Source organism: Chiloscyllium plagiosum, unplaced genomic scaffold (assembly GCF_037043375.1).
Source record: "Chiloscyllium plagiosum isolate Xiang-an unplaced genomic scaffold, Cpla_swu_hap1 HiC_scaffold_22, whole genome shotgun sequence".
In the NCBI taxonomy this organism is placed as follows: Eukaryota; Metazoa; Chordata; class Chondrichthyes; order Orectolobiformes; family Hemiscylliidae; genus Chiloscyllium; species Chiloscyllium plagiosum.
This window is the reverse complement of record NW_028270160.1, coordinates 47835707-47853299: the sequence shown is the minus strand read 5'-3', so window position 1 is coordinate 47853299 and position 17593 is coordinate 47835707. Positions and strand designations below refer to the sequence as shown.

General features: G+C 38.4%; 1 protein-coding gene across 1 annotated transcript in view; it reads left to right on the top strand.

The window, feature by feature from the left end:
- The window catches only part of pcgf5b (polycomb group ring finger 5b), a 182903-nt gene that overhangs the window by 67001 nt on the left and 98309 nt on the right, over positions 1-17593 (top strand).

Genomic DNA, 17593 nt, shown 5'->3' with positions numbered 1-17593 from the left:
AGAGTTTTTAAACTATACTTTCATGGAATATAGGCATCAGTGACTAGGTAAGCATTTATTGGGTGTGAGCTGCCTTCTAATGCCACTATAATCTTCGAGTGTAGAAACACCCACAGAGCTGTTAGGAAGTGAAATATGGAGTTTAATTGAATGATAATGAAGGATACGTTTTCAAGTCCAATAGCGTGTGGATTAGAGAGGACCATGCAGGCACTTGGTAGTGTTTTCATGCATTTGCTGCCCTTGATCATTTTGGTGGTTGAGTTTGCAGGTTTAGAATCTGTGGTGCATCTTGTAGATGGTATAAGCTGCAGCCAGTGAATGTCAGTAATCACAAAAGGAGTAAACGTTGAAGGTGATGGATGCAGTGTCAGTATGCAGGCTCCTATTTCCTGATGTGATGCATCTTTATTGTTAGAGCTGCACCCATCCAGGCAAGTGAGGAATATTCCATCACACTCCTGATTTGTACTTGTAAATTGTGCACAGGCTTTGAGAGACACGAGATGAATTACCTTGTACAGAATTCCTAGGTTCTGTTCTCGCTGCTGTATCTATGTCGCTAGTCCACTTCCATTTCTGGCCAATGGTCGCTGGGGATTCAGAAATGGAAATGTCGTTGAATGTAAAGAGCAATGCTTAGATTCTCTCTTGTTGGTGATGATCATTGCCTGGTACTTGTGTGGTGGACATGTTAATTGCTACTTATCAGCCCAAGATGTTGGGATCTTCTGCAGTCCTCACTTTCTTCAAGCTAGGAGGTTGTCCACATCATGCTGCACATGGACACAGACTTCCTCAGTATGTGAGGTGTCACAAACAGTGCCAGCATCAGCAAACATCCCCACCCTGACCTTATGATGGAGGGGAGGTCATTGCTGAAGCAACTGAAGATGGCTGGGTCTAGGACACATCATGAGAAACAATGCAGTGAAGTCCTGATTGGCCTCTAACAACCATAACTATCATCTTTTGTTTTAGGTATAATTCCAAATAGTAGAGAGTTTTCCCCCAATTCCCGTTGACTCTAGTTTTGCTCATATTTCTTGCTGCAATACTTAGTCAAATGTTGCCTTGATGTCAAGAGTAGTAACTCTGTCCTCACCTCTGAAATTCATCTCTTTTGTCCATGTTTGGGCCAAATCTGTAATGAGGTCAGGAGCCAAGTGAGTAGGTTACTCCCTTTCAAGTCCTGCTTGATTGTACCATCGACACCAGCTTCTGTCACTCTGGTGACGATTGAGAGTAGAGTGATGGAAGAGGAAGGGGTGATTGGCCAACTTAGGACATATCTGTGTAATTTTCCACATTGTTGGGGGGATGCTATTGTTGTAAGATATCCCAGAATCCCTTTCGCTAGCAGTATGACTCAGAATCGGCATGTGGTATTTACGAAAATACCAGGCCCAGTGCAGAACACATGGCAGCGATGTGTGGGCCCAGTGCAGACCTTGTGGTGGTGGCAAGTGGATCTCTAATTACCTTTCTGGAGAGAGCATGCAACGTGGCATCGGAAATAGTGGCTGTCACTTGGGCGGAGGTGTCATCAGTGAGATAGGCCCAGCGATGAAAGGTGGCGGAAGGGCATCACAGCGACATTGAGTTGGGCCCAGTGACGAGAGATGTGACTCTGACATTGGCGCCTCCTGTGCAGGTGGCAGTGGCAGAGGAGAATTGGCCTAGCGGTGGAAGATGGCACCTGAAGAGTAGCAACTTCAACATTGGTTGGATCCAGTGTAGATGGTGACAAGGCGATGGAGAAGGAATGGCAGCGCATGCATCATTGATAATGAACTGCCTCAGGACTGATGGACTTCTTTAAGCAAGATCTTTCTTTTCTCGTTTTAATCTTAGAACTATTCAAAATGGCCCTGGATCACAGTGTCCATGGAAAAGCTTTTCACTGTATTTCATTTTCTCCCTGAATAATACATGTGACAATAAAATCATTCATCAAAAAGGGCTTATAGTCAGACATACCTTCCATCATGGAATAGCCTAAGATTCTTTTGAGGCTGCTGCCTATTCTCCTGTTCTCTCTGCTTCTTTCAGGACAAAGTAAAATATATTCAGATATCATGGAATACAGAGCCTCTTCAACACTTGCACATCAAGTGTTTAGCCATCGTCAGTGCTGTCTTCAATTGTTTTGATGCTGTAATTGTGAATGCAATAGCTGACAAATTACAGTGAATATGCCCTTTGTGAAGCATATATGTCTAAAGTCACTTTCCTATGACGTTCAAATAGAGAACTGTTTCCTATGCACCCTCTGTGAATGTCATCTCCTGCAATGGGGCATTAGGTCATTCCTTGCCCTCATTTCAGAAAGTTGTTTAGCTGAGTTAATCTGTGCTTATTCTGTCTGTCGTTTGTAGTCCATTGGGGATAAATATTACTATATGCATATATGGGAACAAATAGTTTGTGGAGAATCCTTGAGGTCAGGATGAAGTCCAACAGAATATTGTACAAAGCCTTCAGCAAGTTTAAAGAACTCTGAAAATAAGCAAATGCCTCTATGATTGTAACAAGAGCCATAGAAATTAATTATCAGTAAACTTTCTTACTGCTGTGTGCATGTTCAGCAGTCCAAGGTTTAAGAAAGATGTTAACTGGAGTGTTGAGCTTCTTGTGTTTGCAAAGTAACTGAGCATATTTTATACAGACAAGAAAATGTTCTGTAGTTTTTTTTATTAAATCAGAAGTAGAAATAAAGGCTTGGCACCTATTCACGAAAGATACTAGTATTAATCATCAATGAATCAATTGTATAATAGGGGAGGATAATGGAATGCATTTATTCAAATTAATGAAAGGCGGGTAATGCCCAATAAACTTATTAAATTCATTTCAGAGGGTAACATGGGTTGTTAATATCGTGGTTTGAGAATCATAAGTATTTGATGTTTTTTACACCAGGCTTAAGCTAAAGCTCAAATTTGTGGATTTGAGAGAATCTTTCACAGTTCGGTATTAATCTTTTTGTAACATTAATATTATCAGTTTAAATATATCAGTGAAGAGTTTGTGTACTTGCTATTGCTGTGTCACTACAGAACTTCCAATCTTGAGTTTAGATCTTAAACACTGTATGATTGTCAATACGTTCCTGGTCATCTCACAATTGAGGTTTAGAGTAGATTATGTGGATCACCAAATGTTAGTAACTAATCTGGGAGCTGATCTATTATCACCCACCTGGAAGACCTACTGTAGATGAACCTTCAGTTGTCCACCTTGTTTTTCATGCTGTGACGACGATGATGAATTACGCTCGAAACATTGATTCTCCTGCCCGTCAGATGCTGCCTGACCCGCTGTGCTTTCCCAGCAACACACTCTCGCCACAATTCCAGCTGCCAAGTGTCTTCAAGTGTCTTGTTGAAACTGCCATTCCTTACACAGATGCTGAACATGACTTTACATGACATCCTCACAACTGTAATTCTATAAGAGCCAACTAAACAATGATCAGAGTAGGATCCAAGCCAGTTCTTTTCTTGAACCCAAGAATACAAAAGAATACAAATATCACCTCTGACATTCTAGCTGAAGTCAGCTAACTCGATTCCACCAGTCAGGTATTAACCTGGGACTCTCTTGGACTCTCAAATACCGCACCATATGGTACATTTATTACTACTAATTACTGAGTAATTTTAAAACTATTCCCCTTTGTCAGTGTCACTTGATATATATAGTTCCCCCTTTCAGTAGATGTATTTACAGAAATATAAAAATGAACAGCATGAATGAGTAATTTTTCAGTATTTTCTAAATAAATCCAAAATAGTCCAGTTTGGTTAATGTTTACTTCTACAAAATGAGTTTTGATCATGCACTCTCATTTAAGACTACAGTGATAAAAACAGTTCTGCTAATAACAGACATAAGACCCTTTTTAAAGTGAAAGTAAAAAACAAAAAACAGTTGCTTTGTGACAACTTCTGCAAAACAGAGAATCATGTCTCTCCCCAGTGCCAACCTCCAAACCATGCCTGCTCCCCCTTCCCCCTTTTTTGGCAGAAATGCTCATTCTGAAATAAAATACACTACTGGAAGATGTGGAAGGTTAAATGCTCTGAGGAAGTGTCAAGAATACTATCAAAAATCATAGTCTGAAAAGTGCTGCCTTTCACTTGATCAGGGCTCCATATTATCGGATACTGAGGTCTAAGGCCTCTTCATTGATACTAATATGTAGCCAATGCAGTCAATAAAGCTTATTAATAGCTTTCTCATGCAAATGAGTACTACTTCCCATAATGTCACTCATGTTTTTGAGAAGCACCCCAATTGTTCACTTCTCAATACAGCAGATGTTGATACAATGCCTAAGATCTTGACTCACATTATGATGGTAGGGGGACCAAATTTATTTAATCCTGAAAGACTTGGTCTCCAAAGCACTAATTTGCTTTCACCCTGCACAAAAGAACAAATCCTTTAATGACCCACAAGTTCTTTAAGAGCTGCAAATGCTACCTAACCTGGAGTTTTATGTATAATTTTTACCAGCATGAAGAAAGAATACTCATGCCTGAGAGCCACTGGAGAATATAACTAGCCATATTAGAAGGATTATATAAAATGTTGACCTTATGTTACCAGGTGAAATCTAAGCATTTGATCCCAGGTTTGGCTAGTACATTAGATTATAACGCTACAGCAGTGACTTAACAAGTATTTCATTAGCTGTAAATGTACTATTGAATTTTTTCTAATTTTGAGACATGTCTCGGTATCATCCACTGAGACATATATCTAGACTAATATGAATTGTATTCAACATCTTTCTTATAGTTTTCATTGAGTCCTAAATTTGGACAAGGGAGACCTAAATAGTTTGGTGTTTAAATCTATTTTCTCTTTATAAATTCTATTTTCTCTTTATAAATTCTGTTTTCTCTTTATAAATTCTATTGTTAGACACTATTTTGTGGAGTTGTGATAATTCTGTTAAACCTTAGAAATGCTGGTGGTACCTGGTGATGGAAGTCCTACCACATTTCTGATCAGTCCCATTTGTGTTGGTATGGCACTGGAGCAGGGGTGTTAATCTCAGATCACAGGAATGAAACATAAATTCAGTAGGGCCATTTCAGTGCAATTTCAAACATACCTCATTTTGGCCACAGCAAAGGCCTGCAATGTGAACGTCACAAATTTATAGAATAGATGGAAAGGCTCTTCAAGGGTGGAGTAGGTCTGTTTACATGATCTGGACATTTTCAAATCCCTTACAGTTCAAATTGCAAAAATAAAGCCAACAGCAGTTTTCAAATTATTAACAATAGTGTGCTAGTTTACTTTGATCGACAGGCCAGCTGGCATGACATCTTTTCAATCAAGTTATTTATTGGCATTTCTAAGGATGTTTATGAATGTTTGGCTGAGTTTCAAAGGGTACAATTAACTTAGCAAAGGTTTCTGCATCTAATATTTGGCAACCTAAAGAGGCTACCAAAAAAATTCTGGTATGATCCGACTAGCTACTTAAACATTTGAACATAGAATTATGAGTAAGCATATGCCACTTGGCCCCTTGCCTGCTCCAACATTCAAATAATATCATGGCTATGTAAATTCCTATCTGCTTGTGATAATATTTTACCTTGATCATCCATCCATTGCTACCTTAAAAGTATTCCACCACTTTGCAGAAGTATGTTCCAAAAACATGTAATTCTCTTTGCTGAAAAAGTCTCCTAATCTCTCTCTATTAGGTAGGCAACCCCTTATATTTAAAGAGTGCCTCCTACCTCAGTGCTAGAATTTCCACCAAGACTGCACTGGTTTCCTCCCACAATCCAGAGATGTGCTGGTCAGGTGAATTGGCCATGCTAAATTGCCCATAGTGTAGGTGCGTTAGTCAGGGGTAAATATAGGGTAGGAGAATGGGTCTGGGTGGGTTACTCTTCGGAGGGTCGGTGTGAATTTGTTGGGCCAAAGGGCCTGTTTCCATACTATTGGTACTGTAATCTCATCTAAACATCCTTTTCACATGCACACTGTCAAGGACATCTCAGGATCTTATATGTTGTAATCAAATCACTTCTTACTCTTCTAAATTCCAGAAGATACAAGCCTAGCCCTTCCAAACTTTCCTTTAAGTCAACCCAACCATTCCATGTATTAGTCCAGTAAACTTCTGAGCTGTTTTCAATGCATATAAACTGGGCAAGGTACTCCAGAGATATAGCTCTGTATAGATAAAGCACAACTCTGTTCTTTTGTATTCAATTCTTGCAACACACAACAGCAATCTATTAACCTTGCTAATTATTTGCTTTAGCTACATACTGACCTTTTGTGATTCATGCTCTAGGACTTTCAAATCTTTCTGCACTTCAGTATTTTATAATGTCTTACCATTTAGATAGTATGCTTCTTAATCTTTCTGTCAAAATAGACACTTTCACATTTTTCCCATTTATAATCCATTTGCCATATGTTTTCCCACTCATTTAACCTATGTATATCCTTTGTAGCCTCCTTATGCCCCCTTCACTGCCTACCTTTCTATCTACCTTTGTGTCGTTAGCAAATGTAACAACCATACCTTTAGCGTCATCATCCAATTCTTTTATGTTAATTGTAAAATATTGAGGCTATGGCACTGATCCCTGAAAATAACCTAACCTGTTTGTTGTTAACTAGCTAATCTTCTATCCATGCCAATGTGTTTTCCCTCTGCATTATGAACTCTTATTTTCCATAATAACTTTTGAAATGGCATCTTATAAAGTATCTTATAGAAATCCAGATACAGTACATCAACCAATTCTCATTTATCGGTAGTATTTTACTTCAAAGAAGTCTAATGGATTAGTTAAACATAATTTTCCTTTCATAAACCATGTTGACTCTGTGTGATTACTTTGAACTTTCTATGTTCTTGATATAATAACTTTAATATTATTAAAAACTTCGAACATCTTCCCTATTATAGATATTCAGATAGCAGGCCTGTAGCTTCCAATTTGCTGTCTCTCTTTTTGATTAAAGGAGTAATATTTGTTCTTTTCCAGTCTAATAGAGCTTTATCAAAGGAGGTGAATTTTGAAAAATTAAAACTAAAGCACATGCTATCTCACTAGCCGCTTCTTTTAAGACCTTAGGATGTCAGTCCACAGTTCCAATAACTTACTCAGCTCCACTTCCTGGTGATTGTAATTTTCTTGAGTCTTTCTTTTCCTTCTATAGAACTGTTTCTAGGATGTTATTTGCATCCTCTACAGTAAAGGCTGATGTTATTTTGCTATCTACTTATATTCCATTATTATTTCTCTAGATTCACTTTTTGTAGGACCATCACCGATTTTGTTAACTGTTTAATAAACACCTGTAGAATTGGTTGAATTAGAATAGGTTGAATTTTACCAAAAATCGGCTAAGTATCAATTTCATGCAATTTCATGGAAAGTTTCTGCCTGTCAGCTGTAGGAAGATATAACACAATTCTGTGCTGCTCACCTCATTTTGTACGCATCACACTTCTAGGGCACGCTACTGATGCTATTGTGTGCTCACCAGCAGCTGATATACTCACCTTTGCTGGATTAACTGAGATTCCTTTATTTAAAGCTTGACAGTGCACCAAGTCCTATCTGCCAGCCAGGAATCGCCCTTTACATTGCAAGAAGTAGAAGAGGATTGAAAAAGAAAAGCTTCTGAGGGCTCAAAGATGGCACAGATGAAACTTAATTTCAAATACAAGCTCACATCTAAAAATATGTTGGTCCTTTATGTAATCGTCTGTCTGATACAGGGTCATTTGAACTGCAGCTACAGAAACAAACTACACAGGATATCGTAAAGAAGCTAAACAAAGGCTGAAATTGCTTCTGCGAACCAACAGGAGTCACTTGTCTTTCAAGCAACAAATTTACAGTCCATGAATGATTAGTGCTCCCAGCTCACATCTATTTGAAGTGGGTATTAATTAAGTCCAGTCTGTACCCGCCAATATACTCTGCTATCATGCTGAAGATGATGCTCCTCCTGCTCAATTCGCTCTTTGCCTGGTTGAATTGCTCAAAGAGTGCACCTCGTCATACTTGGAGTGTCCATAAGTTTCCCCCAGACATAACCTCATCGTCAGGAGATCTCTCTTTTGCTCTGTGTTGATCTAGTTGAAGTTTGGGCACCATTCATTCTAATGGAGTCATTAGCCATGGTTGCACGAGCTTGTCTCCCAGTAGCCATCCTTGTAAGGCATCCAGCCCTTGAAACCAAGCAGGAACATGAGTGTTCTCAGGATATATGATTCATGGAAGCTCCGAGCGTAACTGGTATAGGCTTCTAAGATATGGTAACGATAATCATGTGTAAAGAGTCTTTAGTGTCCTACACCTGGGGGATGCTAACCTCATTGGTCAAAGCCTACTTCCCTGAGTTTGTCATGAGAAAATAAGATGAAATGGTGTGATCTGTCACAAATTGTACTGGTAACATCATTGATGTATTTGTGGATTAAGGATGAAAAGACACACAAATCCTTAGGTGGATCCTGGGAAGGAGCAGTGCATAGAATTAACACAGATGTCACTTTGTCAGCCGCTGGAATAAGTTCGTCACCCATTCCTTGTAGGTCCCAATTCTGTAGTTAGCATAGTTCTGTCATGGTGTCCCAGAATATTCTCAGTTTGCAGTGGCAATGCGCCTCACGCATTAGGAGGAAATAACATTGAGGATGATAGACTCTGGCCTCCCAAACTTTCTCTACATCTTGAGGAAACCTTCTGCTGTGAATTCTTCACAGGCATTTTTTAATTGTCCTGGGATTACTGGTGCATTCGTTCCTATCCATTTCTCTGCTCTTTCAAGCACCTCAGCAATAATGACCCCTGATATGACAAGATCCATTGGTTATGACTCCAGAGAACCTGTACTGGGAATATCAGAAACCGTTAGTAATGTGAGTAGTCAGCATTTGCATCAGACACAAATGATAGTTTTGCTTTCTCCTCCATACATTAGGATAGAAAGGATTCTGAGAAGAGGAGGCTTGGAATGCCTGTACATGGACTTCAGACAGAGGGGAACTTATTCTTATGTATGCAGCACAGGTCATGCCACAATGATGTAGTAGATACAGTAGATTGTAAGTACAGTAGGAATAGTGAAACCTTGTCCCCTTAACCTCACTGTCCTCCTCCACATTACTGAAGAAAGATAGCATTGTATATAAGAGTGCGTTGTTGAACATTTACAATTCAAGGTGAGAGGAAATCACCTTCTACACATACTGAGGGGACCTTGTGCAGCCCATGAGATCTTGGATTGTCCTTGTGAAATGTGGGCCTCAGGTGACACTTTTGAGGTCACATCTAGTTACTTCTGCTTAACAGAGATGTATGGGTGTGATCAATCTGTAATGACCAATGACATGGCCAGGATGGCTTGTGACCAGAATTTTTATTCCATGCAGTTGGACACTTCATGCATTTCATGTGCAGGATGCTATGATTACAGATGTCTTCAAACTGTACTGTGAAAGTGTGATTAATGTAATTGAAGTTCTTACATGGCACACAAATAGAGCCCATGTATTCAGACAGAAATAAATCTCACTTTGTCCGCTCTGGCTGTGGTCACAGATATTTTCCGTTCCTATTGTAAGTATATGCAACAATGAAGCATCCACTGGAGAAAGTGAGGACTGCAGATGCTGGAGAGTCAGTCGAAAATGTTGGGGCTGGAAAAGCACAGCATCCGAGGAACAGGAGAGCCGATGGTTTGGGCATCTGCCCTTCATCAGGAATGTGGCACATTCCTAATGAAAGGCTTATGCCTGAAACGTCGACTCTCCTGCTTCTCATATGTTGCCTGACCTGCTGTGGTTTCCAGCCCCACCCTTTTCGACAATGGACCATCCACAACCTGTTTGGGTGGACAGAAATTCACAATCCTCTGAGAAGAAATTGTTCTTATTCTCCATTCTATGTGATTGTCCCTTTATTCCTGAGACTGTGTACCAGTGTTCCAGATTCCTCAGCCAGGAAATCAAACTCTCAGTGAATGCCCTATTATCCCACGTCAGGATCTTATATATATTGATGAGATCACTTTGCACTCTTGAATACATCACCTCACACTTCTCGTCATTAAAACTCATAACTGCCTACCTGCCCACTTAACCAACTTGTCTATGTCAACCATATGAGGCAGGTTGACTACAATTTCTGGAAGGATTTCAAACAGCACTTACCAGGACAGAAATCAGACATCATCCTCCTAGATTGTCTCATCTTTGCCTTATATGACCTTGCTGTTTTTAAACAAAAACAATCGATACGCGATGTCTCCTCTAACCAGTTCTGAGCAAAGGGGAGCAATTGAAAATCATTATGCCTGAAATGATACTAACAGCTTGCCATTGATATCATATAATGAACAATGATTCTGGCTAGAGAGATAGGAATCAAACGTTACATAAACACTACTTCATTAGGTTGAAACAGATTCATTCAAGAAACCTGCCACATGTCTGAAACTTCTGGTATTTGAAAAAGACTGCATTGTAATTTCTGGACTGCCTTGCTTCAGTCTGGTAAGGAGCAGGTTGCTAATAAAATTACGTTAGTCTGCTAACAATCTAACTGATGCCACCACAACCAGACTCCATGTTTAGCTATTCTCCTTTGAAACTTAGTTCAAGAAGAAATCTTGTATTCACTGGAGAAGAGGACACCAACCTAATTTAACTTCATCACCTTAGAAAAAAAATTTGCAACTTCATGCAACTGCACCCACCTAACCTCAATGAGCTACAGAAAATAGTTTCTACTGAACACTTACCTTCTGGACTCAGTTATAAATCAAGCAAGTTAATTGTGAACTCAATTCTTCTTTTGTCTTTACATGCTTATATTTTGACAATCATCCTCTGGGTTTGGATGCATGAATAAACTGTACAGGGTAGTTTTGTTTTAACCCTAAAGAGGGTTTATTGCAAGTCAATTAAAAACAAAAGTGGACTTCACAAACAAAGAGTTTGGAGGGAACACACTAGCAGCCCATTTCAAAAGAAAAAAGAAGAAAAAATGTTATGGTTGTCTGCATACAGGCAGAAAAGAAAAATAAAATAACTAATCTCTCACTCTTGCCCATAATAATCGAACCTGAAGAAGTAAAATTTCTTTACAATTTACAGATCTTTGTTCTAGCACACAAAAAATCTATATCGTTGTACTTCACTGAAATATGCTAAGAAGCCGGATGTTTACTTTTTGGTTGCAGGAAATCTGGAAAATAATTTATTCTGTAACTTGCTGAGAAAGTTGATATACGAGAAGAACTCAGCTATCCTGAGGCTTCAGTGCAGTCAGTGGCTTACGCTGTTTTTTTTTTGGCTTAGGTGGTATGTGTAATTTAAATTTGAACAGTGAAATTTCTATGTGTGTTTGAAGGAAGCAAAGGCAAATAGAATTGGGCTCACTGCACTATTCATTACATCATTAAAATCACATTGTCATGGTGAATATTAATGCACAAAATCTTTGGCCATATCAGTAAAGCTTGAGGCTGAATTTTATTTATTCATTCAAGGTAACCTCCCAGTGTTGATGTAAGGAATTCAGTGATAACAGTACTGTTGAATGTTCAAGGGATGTTGGTTAAGCATGCATTTGTTGGAGATGGTCACTGTCTGGCACATGTATGTGTGAATATTAATTTGATTTCCCAAGCCTGAACATTGTCCAGATTTTATTGCAGATAGGCACAAAGTCCTTTGTCATCTGAAGAGTTGCAAGTAGAACTGAATTCTGCAACCATCCCCACTCCTGACTGTCTGATACAGAGAAGCTCCTTAGTGAAGCAATTAAAGATGTTGGACCTGGGACACTAACTTGGAAAATGCCTCAACCAATATTTTGGGATTGGGATGGTTGACCTTCAACTACCTCAGCCATTATCCAGTTATCATCGTACGTAAATTGAATTAGTTCAAGATTAGCATCTGTGATGATGGAGAAGTTTGCAATTTTGGCTGGTTATGATTTTGAACACCTCCTGCCTATATCTTGCACTCACCTGCGAGGATCCACTATCACTGAGGATGGAGATATTCATGAAGACATCCCTGGCACTTAGTGGTTTACTTAGCCACCTATGTCTACCCATAACTGAAGAGGTTTAAACTGATCTGCTGAATTTGGGAATGTTTGGCTCTGTCTAAAGCAAGGGTTGACAACTGTTCCTTTCTATGAAGACCATTGTTTTAATTAAAGGCAGTCTTTTAAAATCAATCAGCTGTTAGGTTAAAAAAAGTAAAAGCAGTAGCATATCTTAAGTCAAAATGATTTTGAGAATTTAACAAACCATTTGTCTCTATTTCAAGCTGTAAAAAGGGATTTTCCTTCTGATACTTTAACGAAGGATCACAATTCCTGGTGAATTTCCTGTAATTTCAATCTGATGTTTAAAGTTTAGGCAAAAATCCCAATTCTTCAAGCTAGTAGGTGAAAATCTTTGTATCCAAAATTGAATATTAACGAAATCTCAAATTTGCCTTCTACTTCATTACTTTTTGTCCAGAAAATCATAATGATATGTTTTCTTTCAGTTTTCATTAGAGTTTTTTTTTAGCTTTCCTCCAAATTGCTGGGCTGAATTTGATTTCTTGTTAACATCATCCTCCACTAGATATACCTGTTGGCTTAATAAAACAAAAACAAGTCATCTCTAAGCCAAAAATCAATGATGCACACACATTAAAAAAAAGTTCTTATTTTCATGTAATATAAATTGTTAATTTTATTCAAGTGCCTAGCCACTTTCAAGCAGTAGCACTGAAGCTAATGTTTTAATGAGGTAACAACGCAATAATGAAAATTATGCTGCCATTTATGTGACGTTATTTGTTCAGGCACTTTTTTTATGATAATGTGATCCAGGCAGAAAAGGTTGGGAGCTGAAAATGAGGTGTTTCGACACGTGATTTGGAGCACTGTTGATGACCCCTGGTTTATATAATGCTGCATCTGTTGTTGTAAGATGAATCTAGTCATGTCTGTAGCTTCACCTGATTAGCATCTCATTTTCAGGCAAAATTGGTGTTCCTGGCAAGGTCAGTTACATTTTACATTGACCAAGACTGGTTCCCTGATGATGATCGTACTAGGGTCGTATCCAAGGTCATGAGGTTACAGATGCTGGGGGAACTATAATTTGCGGCTGCTTATGGCCCTCAGCACTTCAGAGATTCCCTGTTTTGAACGACTATATCTATTAGGAATCTGTTCCATCTAGAACAGTAGTAGTATTACACAACATGATTGAAGATGTCCTCGGTTTTGAGACAGGTTTTCTTCCTATAAAAGCCTGTATGGTTGACACTCCTGCCTTTGTTATGACAGACTGATGCATCTGTCTCTGGTAGACATGTAGGAACAAGCTCAAATATGTTTTTCCCTTATGTTTGTCATTACCTCCTCTAAATGTTGTTCCTCACCTGTGCCCTTCATTACTTGGCTAGCTTGGTGAATGGTAGTGCTGCTAAGCCACCCTTAATGGAGGACATTAAGATACATTTTATGCCCTTTTTTTCCTTAGTGCTTCTTACAAATTGTGTTCAGCATGTGGGAATACTGACTCCGTATCTAAGGGAAGGTGATATATAGTAATCCACTCATATTTGACTGCTGCATTAAGATTTCAAGGGGTCTAGAATCATTCTTGAGGACTCCCAGGTTCATTCACTTTCATCAGTATATTATTCTGCTGCCACCTCTGACAGGTCTGTCTTATCAGTGGCATGAAACCAATCCAGGGAGAGTGATAGGATGGTGGTTAAGGGCACTAGCTTACAGCAACTGATGGGAGAAAATAATCTGCTTTCTTCAGGTTTCAGGTATTTTTACTGCCGTGAGAGAGAGAGAGAGATGGGCACACGCACAGACCTGCTCTTCCAAAAGTCCAAAGCCTCCTCCCTGTATCATTCATCCCTACAAGCTGTTCAGCTACCCATAAGCCAATCAGGCTGCTGAACCTTCTCATCCATGACTGATCACAACTGCACAAACTAATCAGATATTTGTTGCCAGCCAAATCTCACTCTACATTTGATTCCTTCTACTAGGCCATCCAAAAAAAACCTCTCCTGGTGCATGAACAAAGCAACAGTTTTGGCACCAATACAATGAGTTTCAGCAACTTTGTTTTAAAAGTGCCATAATTCCTTCCACAATCTCCCCTTTTCCTTTTACCATTTCAGTCTACAATCAAAAATACAGAAAATGGAATGATATCAGAATCCCAGAATCAAGAGTAAAAGAAAGTGACATATATTTCAGTTATAAGCTATTGCAAAATAGAATTTGAGAACAAGTACAGCGAGTTAGTTAATATTTTATTAACTTTCATTAAGGCCTTGCTACGATGGATACAGCATAATAATGTCCATCAGTAATGTTAACAGTTAATGACCTGGCTTTGCTAGATCCCAGGTAATATTATGTGCCATTAGAGTCAGTGAATGTTATTCAGTACAGATACATAGCCTTTTATCCAAAATGCTCGGAACCAGCTGCTTTGCGGAAATCAGAATTTTGCGCTTTTCAGACTGTGACAGTTTAATGGTGAAATTTTTAAAAATCTTACCGGAGAAGCAGACTTCTAACTAAAAACGTGCTTGACCACGCCCCCCCATGTCGCATCTGAGTGACACACAGAGTGGGTGTTGACTTGGGGGTGTTGACAGAAAAACCTCAGGCCTGTAGATGCTTGGCCATGCCCCCACCCCAAGTCACATCTGAGTGACGCACATCAAGTGGGTCTCAACTTGGGTTAACTGTTTGCTGGCCAAACAACCTTGTTAATGAGAAAAAAACTTCACAAAAAAACTTTCAAATTTCAGAACTTTACGGTTTTGGATGTCCGGATAAAGGGTTACGTACCTGTACATATTAAAATCAAGACTTTCACAGAATCCAACCTAGATTTTTAAAATTTATTCAAATTATTATATATTAAGTGCAAATTCCCGATACGTTTGTTACAAAACTGTTGCCATCATTGGCGGCACAGTGGCTCAGTGGTTAGCACTGCTGCCTCACAGCACCAGGGATCTGGGTTCGATTCCAGTCTCAAGCGATTGTCTATGTGGCGTTTGCACATTCGCCCCTGTGCGGATTTCCTCTGGGTGCTCCAGTTTTCTCCCACATTCCAAAGATGTGCAGGTTAGGTGAATTGGCCATGCTAAATTGCCCATGGTGTTCAGGGATGTATAGATTAGGTGCATTAGTCATGGGTAAATGTAGAATATTAGGGTAGAGGAATGGGTCTGGGTGGGTTACTCTTCAGAGGGTCGGTGTGGACTTGTTGAGCCAAAATGGCCTACATTATAGGGATTCTATGAAAACACTTTTTTGAATTGAATTCTGTCCTGTTCCACAATTTACGCACTTCCAGATATTATTATATGAATGTTACTGTTTCCATGAGAAGTCAGTAGAAGCAGAACAAGATATTGAAAACACAATATATATGTCTACAAATGTTTTGGTCTGATTAGACTTGACATAATGTACCATAAAAGGATGTTGTATGAAATGTGCAGAGGCTGCAAGCTAAGTTCCCAATTATGGAGGAAATGCCACTTTCGTGACTCTGAAGAAACTAAATTTAGTACTTGTTAAAACAATTAAATCTGCAGAATACAATTTTGTTTCAGTCTATCTTGTCAGGAGGAAATTCCGTAATGAATTGCTCAGGTTGAATAGTTCAATTGATAAAAATATTGTAGAATTACAGTATGTCTGTAATATTTGTAACTATTATTCTATCCAACCTGGATGTTTGATTCATTGATTAAATGAAAACTAAACTCATACAGTTTGATTTATCAACTTCTGGACTTCCTTATGGTGTATTTGGATAGTTGCCACAGTGCATTTTTGAATTGACCACTCATTTTTAAGTTAGTACAAAATACTGTTCCTACAAAAGTAAATCATAGATACAGTATGCCTTCTACTCCTTTTAATTCAAAGTCAGTTAACACTATATGCTTGTTTGTGCTATGTACTTGTTAACCTATTTGTGCAAAATTACTGAGCAGTTGGGATGAATATAACTGTGTATGTCTAAGGAAGTAATCATGTAGTCCATAATTTAAGGATGATTATGGACACTTGCGACAAGTTGAATTTTACTGTAAATTAAATTATTGCAGTTAAAATAGCAAAAAAATTAGCAATACAAAAATCAAAAATGATTTTGTACTGAGATTGCTTTTTTTATGTAATGTTTATGCTTGAGACAGCATGGAAGCATTATTATATCCATTGTGTCTAACAACATAGTTTTTTTATTCATTAATTATTCTATTTCTTTATATGGTTTTGAGTTCCTTTCATTTCGTTTAGAATTAACAATGAATAACAAAATTGAATAATAGAATCCTGAGTGGAGATATTTTAATGTACAGACTATCAGTTTTAAAACCTGTGCACAGTCTATGTGTGTTTAAATGAAATAATTGAATTAACAACAATCTCATGCCCCAGTTCATTGAATGGTAAGATAATAGTTTGCACCATGATGGTCAACTACATGTTAAGCATCTCCAGTTGCTGGTTGGGTGCCCACTTTGTCATTGGCAGTCTCTGCTGCATTTGGTGGAGTGAAGGACAATGAATTGAGAAGGAGCGTGATTCATTGGCCCATGCCATTGTAATTCTAGTTGTTTTAACTTATTCCTGAAGATGGTGCTATTACTACTTTAAAAACAGTAATGTAAATGCGCCAATTAGTCATCTTCATGCCACAGAAGGCGCTATAACTTATTTTCTTGTTAGAACAAACAGAGCTAAAACACAAATTTAATCTAACTATGAGCAATGCCATGGGAGGTTTACTAAGATCCTTTGTAACAGTGACAGTTTTAGCCCATTGAAGTCAATCTTAATGCAGTAATAATAATGCCGGTTGTTCCAGAGGTGGTGCTGTAACTCAGCTCCGTCTGTTACATGGCTACAATGTGTACAATTTTAGTCAAATAACTGTAAACAATATCATGCAAGGAACCATACTTGTTATAAGTTATAAATAAGATATCTATTTGGTGCTGATTTGGTTAAATTAGGAGTTAAGTTAACTTGTTCAAACATTATGCGTCTTTTCAGAGCAGTATTGATTTCAGTAATTCAATGAATCACAAAATGACCAAATTCCTTTAGTCTTGTGTGATTCATGCTAATGCTTGAGCCATTGAAGCACATTTTCGATGTGATTTTTAAAAATGTTAAAGAAAATCAGATCTTTCTTCGCTAATGAGTTGTGAAATCCTTCAAAGGATCTTACACTAAAGTGCTATGGTGTAGATTTTCATCTTGACCCTGCATGTAAAATTTTGGAACTTGATAGAAACGGCCTGATTTTCATTTTCACAATTAGCTGTTGAAAATGTGCTACTCTATGTTGAAAAATTTGTGTCCTCAGGGTGGGTCTGTGAACTGCAAATTTGTATAGCTCTTTCAAGCTCCCTTTTTGGGTTCCAATGTTTCAGCTTTAAAAGACCGCTTTATGTTTTAAACAAGATGACAGGTTTACTCAATCAATACTGAACGTTTTTCAAGTAAAC